General features: G+C 51.0%; 2 protein-coding genes across 5 annotated transcripts in view; both read right to left on the bottom strand.

The window, feature by feature from the left end:
* The window catches only part of Nca (neurocalcin homolog), a 606,106-nt gene that overhangs the window by 231,251 nt on the left and 357,355 nt on the right, over nt 1–17,500 (bottom strand). The gene's annotated exons all lie outside the window — the stretch shown is intronic.
* Nucleotides 1–17,500, bottom strand: part of LOC122253936 (neuronal calcium sensor 2) — a 305,547-nt gene that overhangs the window by 210,303 nt on the left and 77,744 nt on the right. The window contains exon 1 of one of the 2 annotated variants that reach the window (XM_086538706.1): nt 14,361–14,535. The exons of the other annotated variant lie outside the window; for it this stretch is intronic. The gene's annotated coding sequence lies outside the window, so the exon portion shown is untranslated. Of the gene's footprint in view, nt 1–14,360; nt 14,536–17,500 lie in introns of those variants that run through there. 2 annotated transcript variants of the gene reach the window in all.

Below are 17,500 nucleotides of genomic sequence, written 5' to 3' on the forward strand. Positions count from 1 at the left end.
GGAAGGAGGAGGGGAGGGGAGGGGAGGGGAGGGGAGGGGAGGGGAGAGGAAGGGGAAGGTGAGGTGAGGGGAGAGGAAGGGGGAGAGGAAGGGGGAGAGGAAGGGGGAGGGGAGGGGGGAGGGGAGGGGATAGGAATGGGGAGGGGAGAGGAAGGGAAGGGGATCGGCGAGGGAGAGGGAGAGGGCGAGGGAGGGGAAGGGAGAGGAAGGGGGAGGGGAGGTGAGAAGAAAGGAGAGGTGGGGGGATAGGAAGGGGGAAGGAAGTGGAGACGCAGAAGAGAGCAGAGAAGGGGAGACGAAGCAGAGCGCAGGGGAAGTGAGTCGAGGAAGAGAGCAGGGGTGGGGGGAGCCGAGCAAGGCACTCCCAAAGGTGCAATAATTAGGAAGTAAACAATATTTCTTCCACGGAGCTGTTGCGTCGCTAAGTCCGTGGAGGGAGGAAAACTAATGAGATCTCGTAAATTATACCCTATTTTCCCCCATCCTTCTATTCCATTTCCCGCCTTCCCATGAGTCTCTAACATGCCCGAATATCTGAAATAAATAAATAAATAGATGAAAAAATAATAAACAAATAAATAAATACGAACCCACTAGACCTGTCCTCGTTCTAAGCCCTCGCACACATCTCCGCGACAGCATTTCGCCGCTACTGCAAACATTAAGCGCCTCAGAGTGCGGTGCGCGGAGGACAAGGGATCGCGGTTACGGCGGCGCGCGCTCGGAACATACACAAACACCAGGGCGCCCGTTCGTGGGCCGATCGGGAGGGGGGGCGACGCGTTGGCAGAGGGGGGTGGAAACCGAGTTGGGGGAGAAAGAGGAAAATTGTGGGAAGGTGGAAAGCGAGGAGAGGAAAGTGAGGGTGAAGGGGAGGAAGGAAGGGGAGGAAGGAAGGTAAGGAGAGTGAGGGTGGAGGGAAGTTGAGCAGATTGAGGGAGGAGGGAAGGAGACGAGAAGGAGACGAGAGTGAGGGAGGAGGGAAGGAGACGAGAGTGAGGGAGGAGAGAAGGAGACGAGAGTGAGGGAGGAAGGAGAGGGAGATGAGTGAGGGAGGAGAAGGAGACGAGAGTGAGGGAGGAGGGAAGGAGACGAGAGTGAGGGAGGAGAGAAGGAGACGAGAGTGAGGGAGGAGGGAAGGAGACGAGAGTGAGGGTGGAGGGAAGTTGAGCAGATTGAGGGTGGAGGGAAGGAGACGAGAGAGAGGGAGGAAGAAAGGAGAAGAGAGTGAGGGAGGAGGGAAGGAAACGAGAGTGAGGGAGGGAAGGAGACGAGAGTGAGGGAGGGGGAGGAGAGGGAGGGGGGAGGGAAGGGGAAGAGAGAGAGGGAGGAGGGAAGGAGACGAGAGTGAGGGAGGAGGGAAGGAGACGAGAGTGAGGGAGGAGGGAAGGAGACAAGAGTGAGGGAGGAGGGAAGGAGACGAGAGTGAGGGAGGAGGGAAGGAGACGAGAGTGAGGGAGGAGGGAAGGAGACGAGAGTGAGGGAGGAGGGAAGGAGACGAGAGTGAGGGAGGAGGGAAGGAGACGAGAGTGAGGGAGGAGGGAAGGAGACGAGAGTGAGGGAGGAGGGAGGAGACGAGAGTGAGGGAGGAGGGAAGGAGACGAGAGTGAGGGAGGAGGGAAGGAGACGAGAGTGAGGGAGGAGGGAAGGAGACGAGAGTGGGGGAGCGCCGGGATCGAGAGGGACGCAGGCAGGCAGGAGACGAGAGTGAGGGAGGAGGGAAGGAGACGAGAGTGAGGGAGGAGGGAAGGAGACGAGAGTGAGGGAGGGAAGGAGACGAGAGTGAGGGAGGAGGGAAGGAGACGAGAGTGAGGGAGGAGGGAGGGAGACGAGAGTGAGGGAGGAGGGAAGGAGACGAGAGTGAGGGAGGAGGGAAGGAGACGAGAGTGAGGGAGGAGGGAAGGAGACGAGAGTGAGGGAGGAGAGAAGGAGACGAGAGTGAGGGAGGAGGGAAGGAGACGAGAGTGAGGGAGGAGAGAAGGAGACGAGAGTGAGGGAGGAGGGAAGGAGACGAGAGTGAGGGAGGAGGGAAGGAGACGAGAGTGAGGGAGGAGGGAAGGAGACGAGAGTGAGGGAGGAGGGAAGGAGACGAGAGTGAGGGAGCACTAATGGAGCACTAACACGATATACCTAACGAAGCAGAGGGCCAGCGCGGAGCATGTGTTTACATATTAGCCATTCCTCCCTCCAGAGGAACAATGTGACATAAATAGACTTCCCCCTCGATCACTACGAGGAGCGAAAGGGAGGAAGGACAGGGAGAGAGGAAGGAAGCGAAGGGGGAAATTATAAAGCAGGCGCAAGAGATTCTCAAATAGCACAGTCATCATCGGGGAGCAAACACACGCATAAAGCGCTCTAATGGCCCCACAATCAACAACATGCTCGCCTGATGCTCACGTGGCCGCACTAGCTACTCCGCGTTAACTCCAGGAAGGAAGGGGAATGGGAGGAGTAAAGGGAAGAGTAGTAGGAGTAAGAGGGGAGAATGGAAGGAGTAAGAGGGGAGAGTAGTAGTAGTAAGGGGGGAGAATGGAAGGAGTAAGAGGGGAGAATGGAAGGAGTAAGGGGGGAGAATGGAAGGAGAAAGAGGGGAGAGTAGGAGTAAGAGGGGAGAGTAGGAGGAGTAAGAGGGGAGAATGGAAGGAGTAAGAGGGGAGAATGGAAGGAGTAAGGGGAGAGAGTAGGAGTAAGGGGAGAGAGTAGGAGTAAGGGGAGAGAGTAGGAGTAAGGGGGGAGAGTAGGAGGAGTAAGAGTGGAGAATGGAAGGAGTAAGAGTGGAGAATGGAAGGAGTAAGAGGGGAGAGTAGGAGGAGTAAGAGTGGAGAATGGAAGGAGTAAGAGGGGAGAGTAGGAGGAGTAAGAGTGGAGAATGGAAGGAGTAAGGGGCAGCGCTTTTTCTATGTGAAATATTTCCTATCCACTGTACACATGTGAGCAGAATACCAAGAGAAAAAGAAACGCTCTTAATCTCCTTTCTCGAAGAAATCCACCACCGGGGGCGGCGGCCGGTCCACCTTCACACACTACGCCTTTCCATGTTCCGTCACCGTCACTTGCCTCTGCTGCTGTAGTTGTTGCTTTTGTTTTGCATTTGCTTCTACTATCTCTCGCCAATTATTTCTTCCTCCCCTTTCCCTCTCACCTGTTCAAAGCAACTTGACCCTAGAACCAGGCCAAGTAGCCCCCCCCCCACTAATCTCCGCACTCATGATGACCGTTAAAAATTAATCAAAATAAGATTTTATCGCCGAGCTAAATGACTTTGGCCAGGTGTGGCAAGGTGGGCGGGAGTGTCTCTCTCTCACACACACATACACGTGTGTGTGTGCGTGTGTTTGTGTGTGTGTGTGTGTGTGAGTGATTGAAATAGAGAGAGAGAGAGAGATAGATAGATAGATAGATAGATAGATAGATAGATAGAGAGAGAGAAAGAAAGAGAGAGAGAGGGGGGGGGAAAGAGAGAGAGAGAGAGAGAGGGGGGGGAAGAGGGGGGGGGGGGAGAGAGAGAGAGAGAGAGAGAGAGAGAGAGAGAGAGAGAGAGAGAGAGGGAGAGAGAGAGAGAGAGAGGGGGAGGAGAGAGAGAGAGAGAGAGAGAGAGAGAGAGAGGGAGAGGGGGGGGGGGAAGAGAGAGAGAGAGAGAGAGAGAGGGGGGGAAGAGAGAGAGAGAGAGGGGGGGGAAGAGAGAGAGAGAGAGGGGGGGGAAGAGAGAGAGAGAGGGGGGGAAGAGAGAGAGAGGGGGGGAAGAGAGAGAGAGAGAGAGAGAGAGAGAGAGAGAGAGAGAGAGAGAGAGAGAGAGAGAGAGAGAGAGAGAGAGAGAGAGAGAGAGAGACTTTGACGAGTTTATTGAGACAAGTGATTACGTACATCTCAAAAGGATGAGGTAACATAGGTTATCCTCACCCCAATCTTAGTCCCTCTTTGGGCTCACATATATTTTACAAAACCTTACAGCTATGTCAACATGTTGAAATATATACAGAGCAAAAGACGGGTCAATCACAAGCATACACAATTAAATGTTTACATATCAGGAGAACGATATAATAGTATGGATTATCACCCTCAGCATGCTAAGTCCTCTCCTAAGGTCACATGATTACATACTTGAAATATGTGGCGCACATATATGTTAATAAAATATATGTATGCTGAGAGAGAGAGAGAGAGAGAGAGAGAGAGAGAGAGAGAGAGAGAGAGAGAGAGAGAGAGAGAGGGGGGGGGGGGGGAAGAAAGAAAGAGAGAGAGAGAGAGAGAGAGAGAGAGAGAGAGAGAGAGAGAGAGAGAGAGAGAGAGAGAGAGAGAGAGAGAGAGAGAGAGAGCAGGACACACTGAGCCATTCGAATTCAGAATCGGCACCGTTCGAAACTGAGACCAATCCATCATCAGAATCGCAGATCCAAAATATAACAAATGCGACAAACAGCGTCCCTGCAAACAATCAAACACGCATGCGGCGGATCCCCACCGCAGCCGCCAAATACGCGAGCGACGCCTCCCGGCTCGGAAGCGCCTTTCGGAGATCGCGGGCGGGCGGGCGTGCGCAGCCCCAGCCCCAGCCCCTCCACGCGTCCGGTCTCCGAGAGGAACCCCGAACCCCGGACGCTTTTTTTTCCCGCAAGCGCTCCACAAAAACCTCTCGAAACCCCGGCCGAACTTCCTCGGGTTCCTTCCTCTAATCCCAACTTTTAAATCGATATCTCCCACGTAAAGAAGCGGTTCCCGGGACTACGGAATAACAAAATGGAAGAGGAATGAAAGAAAGAAAGAAAGAAAGAAAAAAAATAGAGAACGGCGTAAAAAAACGGAGCCAAAATAATACGCTTAAAAAGGATGGCACAACAATGAAAAATAAAGAAACAGGTTTGTGTGTGTATGTGTATGTGTGTGTGTGTGTGTGTGTGTGTGTGTGTGTGTGTGTGTGTGTGTGTGTGTGTGTGTGTGTGTGTGTGTGTGTGTGTGTGTACACGTGAGTGCGTGTGCGTGTACGTGTGTATACACGTGAGTGCGTGTGCGTGTACGTGTGTGTACACGTGAGTGCGTGTGCGTGTGTGTACACGAGTGTGCGTGTGCGTGCGTGTGTGTGTGTGTGTGTGTGTACACGTGTGCGTGTGTGTGTCTATGTGTGTGTGTGTGTGTGTGTGTGTGTGTGTGTGTGTGTGTGTGTGTGTGTGTGTGTGTGTGTGTGTGTGTGTGTGTGTGTGTGTGTGTGTGTGTGTGTGTGTGTACATGTACGACAGTACGTATATATATGCACGTTTGCGTATATCCGCTATGTGAGCGGGTTGACAGGAGAGAGTCGGGTAAACGAGCAACAAATCTTATAAGAAGCCTCGGGGAGAGTCGGGGTTTGGGGGCTCGTGTGCATAAACTAGGCTACGTAGTAATGGAAACACGCGACGGCAGAGAAGAGGGAATGGGATAGACGAGGAGGAGGAGAGAGATAAGCGGAGCGCTCGATGGCAAGGCGGGATACCGAAGATGTAGAGGAAACCAGCTCTCGAAATCATCGAAATCAGAGAAGATATATTGGAATGATAACAGAAAGGGAGGGGAATAAAGACAGGGTTTGTGAGACAGGAGACGGTAACATCAGGTGAAAAGACAGTCGGGCCTAAATTAAGGCAAAGTATCTGAACGTACCCTCATCGCGACCAGCCCTCGGGGACTGGCCCCCCTTGCGATTACGCTCCGCCAGTTCTCGGGTGCCGACCTGACTACTCTCTTGTTTGTTTACTCTGACTATTCTGCCTCACTGACTCGCTCACTCTCCGCTCTCTCTTCCCCACACACTTGTATGCTTGCTTATCATTTTCCTATTCCCCATCACTAACTTTCTTTCCTTGTCACTCCTATGCCCTGCTTCCCTATCTCCATCGCCCCCTGATTTTTTTTCCATTATTCCACCTTTTTTCTAGTTACCCATTTCGCTACTCACTCTCTCTCCTCATTACCCCTTCCCTCCTCTCTTTCTCTTACTACCGCCTCCCTCCTCTCTTTCCTTCATTGCACCTCCCCTCTCCTTTCCTCTCGTTCCTCTCTTATTCTCGCCTTTCCTTTATTCCCCCTCTTTCCCTTCCCTTTCCTCAATTCTCTCTCTTTTTCCCTTCCATTCCTCATCTTTACCAATCTCTTCCTCCCTCTCCTCATCCAAGCAAGGGCCCTTAACCACCTGAGTGCAGTAGATGGATTAACGCAAGACTTTTTCACAGACCGATGTGTTCCCTCGGATGACCCACAGCCAAAGAAGAAGAAAAGTTTCTCTTGCTATGCCCCCCCTTTCTCTCTCTCTCTCTCTCTCTCTCTCTCTCTCTCTCTCTCTCTCTCTCTCTCTCTCTCTCTCTCTCTCTCTCTCTCAACCCCCGCACTGATTCACCGTCTGGCAATTAGCCTGTTAACCTCGACAGAATTTTGTGGCATATTCGATTGGTTTTGTTTGACGTTTTTTTTAAAGCGTCGTTGGGCCTGACTATGAAATGCCCTCCAACATTTGCATTTGTTCACATTCTCCATTTAAATGCGTCACCACTGTTTGGAGTTTTGACACCCTTCGTTGCAGCCCTAGGATAGGTATTCTCTTTCTCTTTCTCTTTCTCTTTCTCTCTCTCTCTCTCAAACGTACACGTCATAAATATCTGTCTTCCCAACGTCTCACAATTCAACCTCTCCTCGACCCTCCTAAAATAAGTCGGGCATTGCGGCCACTGAGCGGCCACATACCGCCGCTACTTGCATGCGCAGGCGGCTTGTACCGCATGACGTCACGAGCCGTGGTATTGTCGTCACACCAACGGCATCTTCACTTACATCTCATTATCGGGTCAACGAGGCGTGCCCGCGGTTAAGGTTGGTTCTACGCTGTCCACGTCGCCAAACCAAGCTTGAAACTCCATTGAAAAAAACATAAATAAAGAAGAAAAAAGAGAAAGAAGATTAAAAAAGAACTAAGACATTGGAATCTACCATTTTGGACCGTGCCGTCCGTCCTCAAGTTGGCTTTCTGTCTGTCCCGACGACGAGGGGAATTTTCGCTCGGACCCGCTCTTCAGCGCCTCTCCCTGTGCCCCCCCCCCCACCTTCCCGTCCGCACCTCCTCCCTAAACGGCAAACAATCCCCTCCGTCGGACCCTCCGTCGGACCCTCTCTCTGTCAACAGCCTCCTCCGTCCAGCCAACCGTTGCCAATATCGGCGAGAAAGGGCATCGTAGACACACTCTGGGAATTGAATCCGCGAACGCCACTTCGCTCCGCCTACGCCACGCGCACCCACGGCGTCACCTGATACGGTTGCCGCCTTCTCGGTAGACGTTTCACGTTTGGTCCTTTTCTTTAGTTTTTTTTCTATTTATCGAGCCAGAAAAAGAAAAGAAAATCAAGAGCATAAAGGCGGGTAAAACTAGAAAGGCTGGTGAACGGCCAAGATAACCGCCGTGTTTGGTCTGGGGAGCGTGACCTCATTCGCAGGAAATGCACACTGATAGCTCCTTTGTCGGCCGCATTCTAGGCCGGGAAATTAGCATAGGATTTCCCTGAGACAATAAGCATTATAAATTCCCTGCAGCCAGTAGCTGGGTCTAACTTTAGCTACTGATGTAAGCAAACATATGAATACTAACACACACACACACACACACACACACACAATTATATATATATATATATATATATATATATATATATATATATATATATATATGTATGAATGTATGTATGTGTATGTGTATATGTATATGTATATATGAACATGAAAAAGACTAAAGTGATGTTCAACAGTCGAACCCCAGTTAAGCAAATGCAATTACAGGGCGAAGTACTAGAAGCAGTGAACGAGTATGTATACCTAGGGCAATTCATCAAGACGAGTACATCCTGCGAAGCCGAGATAAATCGACGAATCGGCTAGGTTGGAGTGCCTTCGGTAAACATAGTAATATATTACGAGGTCGTCTGCCACTTTGTCTAAAGAGAAAGATTTTTGACCAATGTGTCCTCCCGTCATGACATATGGGTCTGAAATATGGACTACGACCAAGGCACTCGAGATGAAATTAGTAAGTGCTCAAAGAAGAATGGAAAGGCTCATGCTAGGAGTTAGCTTAAGAGACAGGAAAAAAACACATGGATCAGGCAACAAACAAAAGTAGAAGATATACTCAAGAGCATTAAGAAGAAAAGGTGGCAGTGGGCAGGACATATATATCGTAGACAGGACAACAAGTGGACGAAGAAAACAACAGAATGAGAAATACACGACACAATGAGACCAAGGGCAAGACCAATGACTAGATGGCGGGATGAAATAGCGAAATTCGCAGGAGTAAACTGGAATCAGAGGACACAAGACCGGAATGACTGGAAAAGATTGAGAGAGGCCTACATCCTGCAGTGGAATGATACAGGCTGATGATATATATATATATATATATATATATATATATATATATATATATATATATATATATATACATATATGTATATATATACATATATACAAACATATACATATACATACATATATATATACATATAAACACACACACACACTCACACACACTAACTCTCACTCAAACATATATGCACATATTTCCCAGTTCTCCAGCGAGCGCCCCAGCCCACAGCGTGTCCTGGAGCCAAGCAGGTCGCCTGAGCAGCGCCCTCCCCTACAACACACGGGCGTCCCTCACCCCCCGAAATAATAACCTGTTAAACAGGAGAGCAGACGCCGACCCGCGGTGGCTGTGGCACTGACTTGAAGGTGATGGATCTATATAGGGCTGCTCACTATTTTGTCGAGCAGGACATCCACGCCGCGCTTCGCCGCTCTCTGCTTCGCTCGCTCTCCCCCACGCTCTCTCGCGCTCCCTTCCTCTATCTCCCCCTCCTCCTCCTGCGCTCGCCCTCTCTCTCTTTCTCTCACATCCTACTTCTCTTTCGCTCTCACTCGCTTTGATACAAAACTCTCCTACACACATACACACACACACACACACACACACACACACACACACACACACACACACACACACACACTCTCTCTCTGTCTCCCTCTCCCTCTCCCACTCTCACTCTCACTCTCAGTCTCTCCTTCTCTCCCTCTGTGTGTGTGTGTGTGTGTGTGTGTGTGTGTGTGTGTGTGTGTGTGTGTGTGTGTGTGTGTGTGTGTGTGTGTGTGTGCAAACATACATACATACATACATACATACATACAAACACACACACAATATATATATATTATATATATAGATTATATATTATTATATATATATAATATATATATTTATATATATATATATTATATATAATGTATGTATGTATGTATGTATGTATGCATGTATGTGTGTGTGTGTGTGTGTGTGTGTGGTGTGTGTGTTGTGTGTTGTGTGTGTGTGTGTGTGTGTGTGTTGTGTTGTGTGTGCGTGTGTGTGCGTGGATGTGCGTGTGTGTGTGTTGCGTGTGTGCGTGTGTGTGTGTATGTGTGTTTGTGTGTGTGTGTGTGTGTATGTGTGTTTGTGTTTGTGTGTGTGTGTGTTTGTGTGTGCGTGTGCGTGTGTGTGTGTGTTTGTGTGTATGTGTGTGTGTGTTTGTGTGTGTGCGTTTGTGTGTGTGTGTGTGCGCGTGTGTGTGTGTGCGTGTGTGTGTGTGCGTGTGTGTGCGTACGTGCGTGTGCGTGCGTGCGTGCGCGTGTGTGTGCGTGTGCGTGTGTGTGTGCGTTCGTGTGCGTGCGTGTGCGTGCGTGTACGTGTGCGTGTGTGAAGCACATATTCGCATGTTCCTCCGAGCCTGTGTATCCGACATCAGCCGCGAATGTAACGCGAGCATTCCCCGACGGCGCAAGCGGCATGCAAATGAATCCGTGGCAGATGAACTGCGATAAGGAACGGGTTTCCAGGGAAATGCCGCCGGATCCCCGAGGCGGGCCAGCAAGCGACTCCGCGCAGCCTGTGGGGTGCATGGCAGGGAGCGCTAGGCGGGCGGGCGGACGGGCGGGCGAGCCCTCCGAGTGCCATGCAGTAGCGGCGCCAGACATGGGCGTCTCTGGCGGAGTTTATCAGCCGCCGCGGAACACTTCGTTGCGGGAGTCAGCCCCAGCCGCGCCGTCTGTGACGTCAAGTGTGGGGTCCGGCTCAAGCATCAACCATTTCCTGAATAGTGCAGCCATGCCCCCTCCCCCCACTCCCTCCCTCTACCCCCCCCCCCCCGCCGACCACTTGCTCTCAGTGGCGACAGCGATCCACCGGTCAACCCCCCCCCACCCCTCCGGCGTCACCACTATCTCTACCAAGGTTATGTTTATTTGTTCATCTCTTAATTCCCTACTTCTGTTTGCCCTGCGCCGCCTTATTTCCCTGCCATAATATCAACCAAATACGGTAAAAGAAGGAAAAGATGTGATTATCGGGAGGCGCCATGCGGTCAACACCCTTATCTTTCTCCGCCATTTCTTTTCAAAGAACCACTTCCACGTTTATCCTCACCAACAATGCATGCGGCAGAAGGTCACCTTGCATACACCACCCTTACACGCGCGCTCTCTCCCTCTCCCTCTCCTCTCTTTCCCTCCTCCCCCATTCCCTCTCTCTCCTTCCCACGCTCCCTTCGTTAAATGCTTAAGCTAAATATTCGACTGTGCAAATCTAATTATAAAACATCCAGAATCAACTGCATTTAACACTTCTCTCCTTCTCGCTGCTCTCCCTCTCCTCCTTCATCTCTTTTTCTTTCTCCCTTTCCCTTTCCCTCTTCTCTTCATCTCCCTCTCCTTCTATTCTATGCTTACACAAGATATTCGACTGTGAAAAGCAATGTAAGCAGCAATTACTAATTCCCTTCTTCCCTCCCTCTCACACCACCAAATGCTTAAGCTAAATCTTCAACGGCTAAAAACAAACCATAAAATAGGCATCATCCATCTGAAACGCGCAGCATTTTCAATTGCCGCATTTCCACCGAAACATTTAATATATTAACAGACGGCTGACCCCCCCCCCTCCCTCCAATTACATGTCTTTAATTCACACGCTCGCCTTTGTGATGTGTTTAATACAAATATGCAGTACTGAAACATTCACTCTCTCGTTTGTGTGTGGCGGTCTGTTTCTTTGTTTCTTTTTTTTTCCATTGCTCTCCCTCTCAAATCACAATCGTCGTCGTCGTCCTCTCTCTCTCTCTCTCTCTCTCTCTCTCTCTCTCTCTCTCTCTCTCTCTCTCTCTCTCTCTCTCCTTATTCCCCCTCCTCTCACTCTCACTCTCACTCTCACTCTCACTCTCACTCTCACTCTCACTCTCACTCTCACTCTCACTCTCACTCTCACTCTCACTCTCACTCTCACTCTCACTCTCACTCTCACTCTCACTCTTACTCTCACTCTCTCTCTCACACACACTCTCACACTCATAATTCCACTCTCACCTCACCAATCTCCCCAGAAATTCCGAAAAGCAAAGGGACATGGCAAAACTCTCAGTTCTCAGATGCTCGGCCATCAATGGAGGGTTCTAGATCTTTGAATCACTTGTCTTGTAAGATGCATTAGAAGGGGAAGGGAAGGGAAGGGAAGGGAAGGGAAGGGAAATGAAGGGAAGGGAAGGGAAGGGAAGGGAAGGGAAGGGGAAGGGGAAGGGGAAGAGGAAGGGGGGGGTGGGGGAGGGGAAGGGGAAAGGAAAGGGAGAGGGAAAGAGGACGAAGAAGGTAAAAATGGAAAGCGTGATACGGGGGAAGGGGAGGAGAGTGGAGGGGGAGGAGGGGGAGGAGGGGGAGGAGGGAGAGGAAGAGGTAGCGGAAGATAAAGAGAAAAAAGAAAGAGGAAGGGAACTGGTGATAAGGAAGACCGGGAGAAAAAATGGGAATGGGAAGGAAAGAGAGGGAAGGAAAGGGTAACTGGAGGGCATGATGGAGAGGGGAAGGGGAAGGGGAAGGGGAAGGGGAAGGAGAAGCGGAAGGGAAATAGAAAGGGGAAATGAAAAGGAGAAGAAATGATAAGGAAAGGGAAAGGAGAAGCGGAAGGGGAATATTGAAAGGGAAAATGAAAAGGGGGAAGAGAAAGGGAAAGGGGAGGGAGAAGCGGAAGGGAAATAGAGAGGGAAAATTAAAAGGGGGAAGAAGAAGCGGAAGGGAAACAGAAAGGGAAAGGGAGGAGAGAAGGGAGAGAAGCAAGGCAAGCCTAGCCACGTGTGACCCACGCCGCACAAAGTGAGCAAACACCATTCCGAGCGTCCCCTGAATGACACGATGCATTAGCCTGTCTGGATCCCTCCTCTACTAATGGCAAGACGATCTAAGCTCCCTTTCCTCGTCATCAGGCACGCTCGTCATCCCTGAGCAGCGGTGCCAGTGCCCTCCGACCCCCTCCCTCCCCAACTTCGTCCCCCCATCCCCTCCCAGGACACACACCCAGACTTTCTAAGGATCAGATCAGAGAGAGAGAGAGAGAGAGAGAGAGAGAGAGAGAGAGAGAGAGAGAGAGAGAGAGAGAGAGAGAGAGAGAGAGAGAGAGAGAGAGAGAGAGAGAGAGAGAGAGAGAGAGAGAGAGAGAGAGTTTGTGTGTGTGTGTGAGAGAGAGAGAGAGAGAGAGAGAGAGAGAGAGAGAGAGAGAGAGAGAGAGAGAGAGAGAGAGAGAGAGAGAGAGAGAGAGAGAGAGAGAGAGAGAGAGTCCACTCCGCTACTCTCCGCTCCTCCCCTTTCTCTTCTCTTCTACTCTTCCTCAATGCTTCTCCTTCTTCTTCTCCTTCTCCTTCTCCTTCTCCTTCTCCTTCTCCTTCTCCTTCTCCCCCTCTTTCCCTCTCTCCCTATTCCCCTTTCCCTTTCTCTTCCCTCTCCCTCTTCCTCTTCCCCTTCCCTCTTCCTTTCCCCTTCCCGCTTCCCCTCTCCCTCCTTCCCTCTTCCTCTTCCCTCTTCCTTCCACCCTCCTCCCTCCCTCCTCCTCCTCCCTCTTCCCTCTTCCCTCTTCCCTCTTCCCTCTTCCCTCTTCCCTCTTCCCTCCTCCCTCCTCCTCCCTCCTCCTCCCTCCTCCCTCCTCCTCCCTCCTCCCTCCACCCTCCTCCTTCCTCCTTCCTTCCCCTTCCTCCTCCCTCCTTCCTTCCCCTTCCTCCTCCCTCCTTCCTCCCTTCCTTCCTTCCTTCCTCCCTTCCTTCCTTCCTTCCTTCCTTCCTTCCTTCCTTCCTTCCTTCCTTCCTTCCTTCCTTCCTTCCTTCCTTCCTTCCTTCCTTCCTTCCTCCCTCCCTTCCCTCCTTCCTCTCCTCCTCCTCTGTCCGATAAACACGGTAAGCGAAGACTGAGATCAAGAGCATGTGCAGAGGAGAGCGGAAAGAGAAGGGAAAGAGGAGAGGAAACAGGTGAGGGGATAGGAGAGGGGATAGGAGAGGCGATAGACGAGAAGGGATAGACGAGAAGGGATATGAAGGAAGGGGAGAAGAGGAGAGGGGAGGTAGAGGGAGGGAAGATTAGGGGGAGGAGAAAGGGGAAAGGACCAAGGATAGGAGGAGAGAAAGAGAGAGTAGGGATGGGAGAAGAAGGAGAAGGAGAAGGAGAGGGAGAGGGCAGGGGAGGGGAGGGGGGGCAAGGGGAGAGAGAGAGAGGCAGGGGAAGAGGACGGACACCCCAGTCATCAACATTCCGATAACTGGCAACCTCTTCCTCGACGCAGAGGTGCCTAACAGCCTGTCTTACAAGTCTTGCATTTTCTCTCACTGGAGCACAATAACCTTTCGGTGCTTACATGACGGTGCTTTGCTCATATGTGGCGCTGTGATGATGCAGAGATATGAACGGTCACATCTAAAATACACATCCAATGGAAAAGCGCTCAGTAATAAAACACAGATCACATCACAGCGGTGTCTACAACTCCCAAAAAAATCCGGCGTCAGCGTTTTAGAAGGATGCAATGTTGCGAAACATACATTTCTTTCATTAAATATTGAATAGCTTTAAAGAAAGAGGGAAGGACGACGGCGGCGTGAGAGAGATAGAGAGCAAGAGAGAGAGATAGATAGATAGATAGATAGAGAGAGAGAGAGAGAGAGAGAGAGAGAGAGAGAGAGAGAGAGAGAGAGAGAGAGAGAGAGAGAGAGAGAGAGAGAGAGAGAGAGAGAGGGGGGGGGGGAGAGGAGTGGAAAGAGAGGAGAGGAGGAGAGAATTATTTGCTGACGAAAAGATAGCAACAGTAGGGATCTACTTTATAAGTACAATGCAAACGAGAGCAGAAAAATCACGCGTGTTGAGAGATAAACAAGTCATGTGTGTCCATACTCCACGTGCGTCATACATAAACAAGACAAACACTGGCCTGTGTCACTTGCTTATCCAGCCCCCACCTCCTTTTTTCTGACGTCGGCTGGTATCAAACCTGGTGTAAGCTTACCTGTTTTATACTGAGCCTGAGACAGCCGGACGTCACTGCACGCTCCAAGTAACGGGAGGAGTTGCACGCAACGGCAAACGGAAGATGGTCAATAGCTTAAAACACACGTGGTCAACACGATTCACACTCCCTCCAAGCGCTAACTTTAGAAACCTGTTGTCTAGTTTCAAAAGAAGATAAAAAAGTGAGTGAGAGGCGGAGGCGGAGGGGTGCGGGGGAGGGGAGGGGGGAGAGACACTCCAGACAAATTTCGCCCACTTTAATTTTCTTTCTTAATCGTCAGACAGCAAAGGAGGGCGAAGAGCCTGCGGGCACTCGCTGGCTAACCGAGGTCAAGGAAGCGGATAACGCGCGGCTTGCGGGCGTGGCTGAGACCATCCGCGCCTTGGACGACTGGGATTCGCGCGCCGATTTGCACGAGGAGGAGGAGGAGGAGAAGGTAGGTGTGTGAACAAAGGGGGGCGCTCGACACTCGCAAGGGCACAGGTGGTGAGTGACTGCCGACCAGTAGTGGCTCTAAGCAATGACAAGACCCGCTGTCAGCCTCCACCCTCCCTCCCCCTCTCTCCTGGCTTACAACCCACCCATCCTCCCTCCTCCCTCTTCTTTTCTCCCCTTCTCTCTCCATTCTCTCTCCCTTCCTCCCTCTCTCTCTCTCTCTCTCTCTCTCTCTCTCTCTCTCTCTCTCTCTCTCTCTCTCTCTCTCTCTCTCTCTCTCTCTCTCTCTCTCTCTCCCTCTCTCCCTCTCCTTCCTCGATCTGAACGTATCTCACACCTTCTCTTGTCCTCCTTGCCTTCCCTCATTCATTCATTCCGTACGACTCCTCGAACCTCCTCGAAGTCAGCGAGCTCTCCTGCACTGTGAAAACGTCGACAAAAACAGCACCGTCCCACTATCAACAGGTTCAAGTGCATCTACAAGGCAGCGCACGCGGGCGAGGAAGAGCAAAACAGCTGATCATACGGATAAAAGATAGGGATCAGGAGAGGAATAAGAATAAGAGGTAGAGCTCGGGGAAGGGACAGGGATAAGGATAGGGATAAGGATAGGGATAGGGATAGGGATAGAGATAGGGATATGGGTAGGGGTAGAGGGAGTATACGTAGACGTAGGGGTAGGGGTAGTGGTAGGGGGTGGTAAAGGTAAGGGTAAGGTTAGGGATAGAGATAGGGATAGGGGTTGGGGTAGGAATAGGGATAGGGATAAGGACAGAAAGATAGAAAATATAATCAGAAATAAAAATAGAAACATGAATAGAAATAAGAATAGGAATAGAGGACAAATAGAAGAATAAATAAAGGGAAGAGATTTCCGGATCAAGTGTGAATAGAGAGGAGTAACAGTATGGATGGGGGGGGGGGGTAAAACAACAGCATGTCAGAGGTAAGATAGGAAAAGCTGACGCAAGCACCGCTAGGAGGAGGATATCAGGAGGAGAAGGAGGAGGAGAAGGAAGAGTAGTAGGGGAGACGGAGGAGAAGGAAGAGGAAGAGGAAGTGGAAAAGTAGGAGAAGGAGGAGGAAGTGGAGAAGTAGGTATAAGAAGGGAGAGAAGGAAAAGGAGAAGGTCAATAAGGAGAAGGAGAACAACAAGAAGGAGAAGGAGAAGAAGGAGAAGGAGGAGGAGGAGGAGGAGGAGGAGGCTGGGGAGGAGGATGATAAATAAACATCAAAGAAGGACGGAATGTCAAAAAGAGGGAGATGCCAAAGGAAGCGTCGGTTTCCATAATCGTATGCCCGGCAGCGGGGTCATGGTTCTAGCTTGCAGCAGAGCTTGCAACAGCGCAACGAAAGCCCATCGGATTGAACATCATACCCTCCCGTGCCCGTCCGACCCAGTGCGAAAGCTTTTATCCAGGGAATCCCTCTGCGCCGAAGCCATTCTGCCTTTCCATGGACTTTAAGCGAGAGTGTCCGGAATCATGGAATTCGAACCAACAATGACGGAATAACACATTGCCCCTAACTACGTGCTGCTGATGTCCCCTCGCAGGGGTCCTTTCAGGAATGTCTGGCGAGGTTGAATAAGTTCAGTATCCTTCGTCAGCTCATTCAGCCTCGAGACGAGAGGAAGGAAACGCGGAATGGGAACAGAGGGCTGGGGAGGGAGGGAGGGAGGGAGGGAGGGAGGAAGAGAGAGAGAGAGGGAGGGAGAGAGAGAGAGAGAGAGAGAGAGAGAGAGAGAGAGAGAGAGAGAGAGAGAGAGAGAGAGAGAGAGAGAGAGGGAGAGAGGGAGGGAGGGAGAGAGGGAGAGAGGGAGGGAGGGAGGGAGAAGGAGGGAGGGAGAGAGAGAGAGAGAGAGAGAGAGAGAGAGAGAGAGAGAGAGAGAGAGAGAGAGAGAGAGAGAGAGAGAGAGAGAGAGAGAGAGAGAGAGAGAGAGAGAGAGAGAGAGGGGGGGGGGGAAGAAGAGGGATGAAAGGGGAAAGGACGGGGCAATGAGGGATTAAAGGTAGGGATGGGAAGGAGAGAGGGATGGGTGAAGTAGAACAGACGGGTAGGGGGGAGATGGAATGAGATGGGTGAAGACGGGAAAACAAAGGAAAGAGGAAAAGAAGGGAAGAATTTGGAAGGACAAAAAGGGAGGGGGGAAAGAAAGGGGATGGGACGAAGAGTGGAGGCAGGGAGGGAGGCGAGGGGTGGGGAAAAGGGAAAGCAACCGATGGTGGCGACTCCCTACTAAAAATCACGAAAGCGCTTGCTCAGCTCCCCGTCGGAAATCGCCGATGAAGAGACATTCCGCTCCTCGTGCCGGTAAACGGCCGCATTAATCTGGCGGAGATAGAGCCGCACTTCGCGACAGGAAATCTGATGAGTCATTTATCCGTCAGCGCGAGTGTCAACCTGACAAGGGGCACGGGGAGGCGGCGAGGCTCGCTCGGAACAGCAGCCGAATGAACTGCGATTACCTTGTAAGATATGCATTTTTTCTGACTGTAGTAAATGATACTCCTAAGCTTTGTCCATACATCTGTATCTTGCAGTCTGTTTGTCTGTGTCTATCTGGCTGTCATATTACCACTAGCAACTTGCTTTTAACCTCATCAGTTAGAACTGGCCATTTTTCTGCACTGCACCTCTATATCTATGTGTAAGCCAGCCTGTTTGCCTCCTAACTCTCTTGCTGTTACTCAGCCCATTTT

This window comes from Penaeus japonicus, unplaced genomic scaffold (genome assembly GCF_977035675.1).
Source record: "Penaeus japonicus unplaced genomic scaffold, GWHDUDI00000001_assembly GWHDUDI00000007, whole genome shotgun sequence".
In the NCBI taxonomy this organism is placed as follows: Eukaryota; Metazoa; Arthropoda; class Malacostraca; order Decapoda; family Penaeidae; genus Penaeus; species Penaeus japonicus.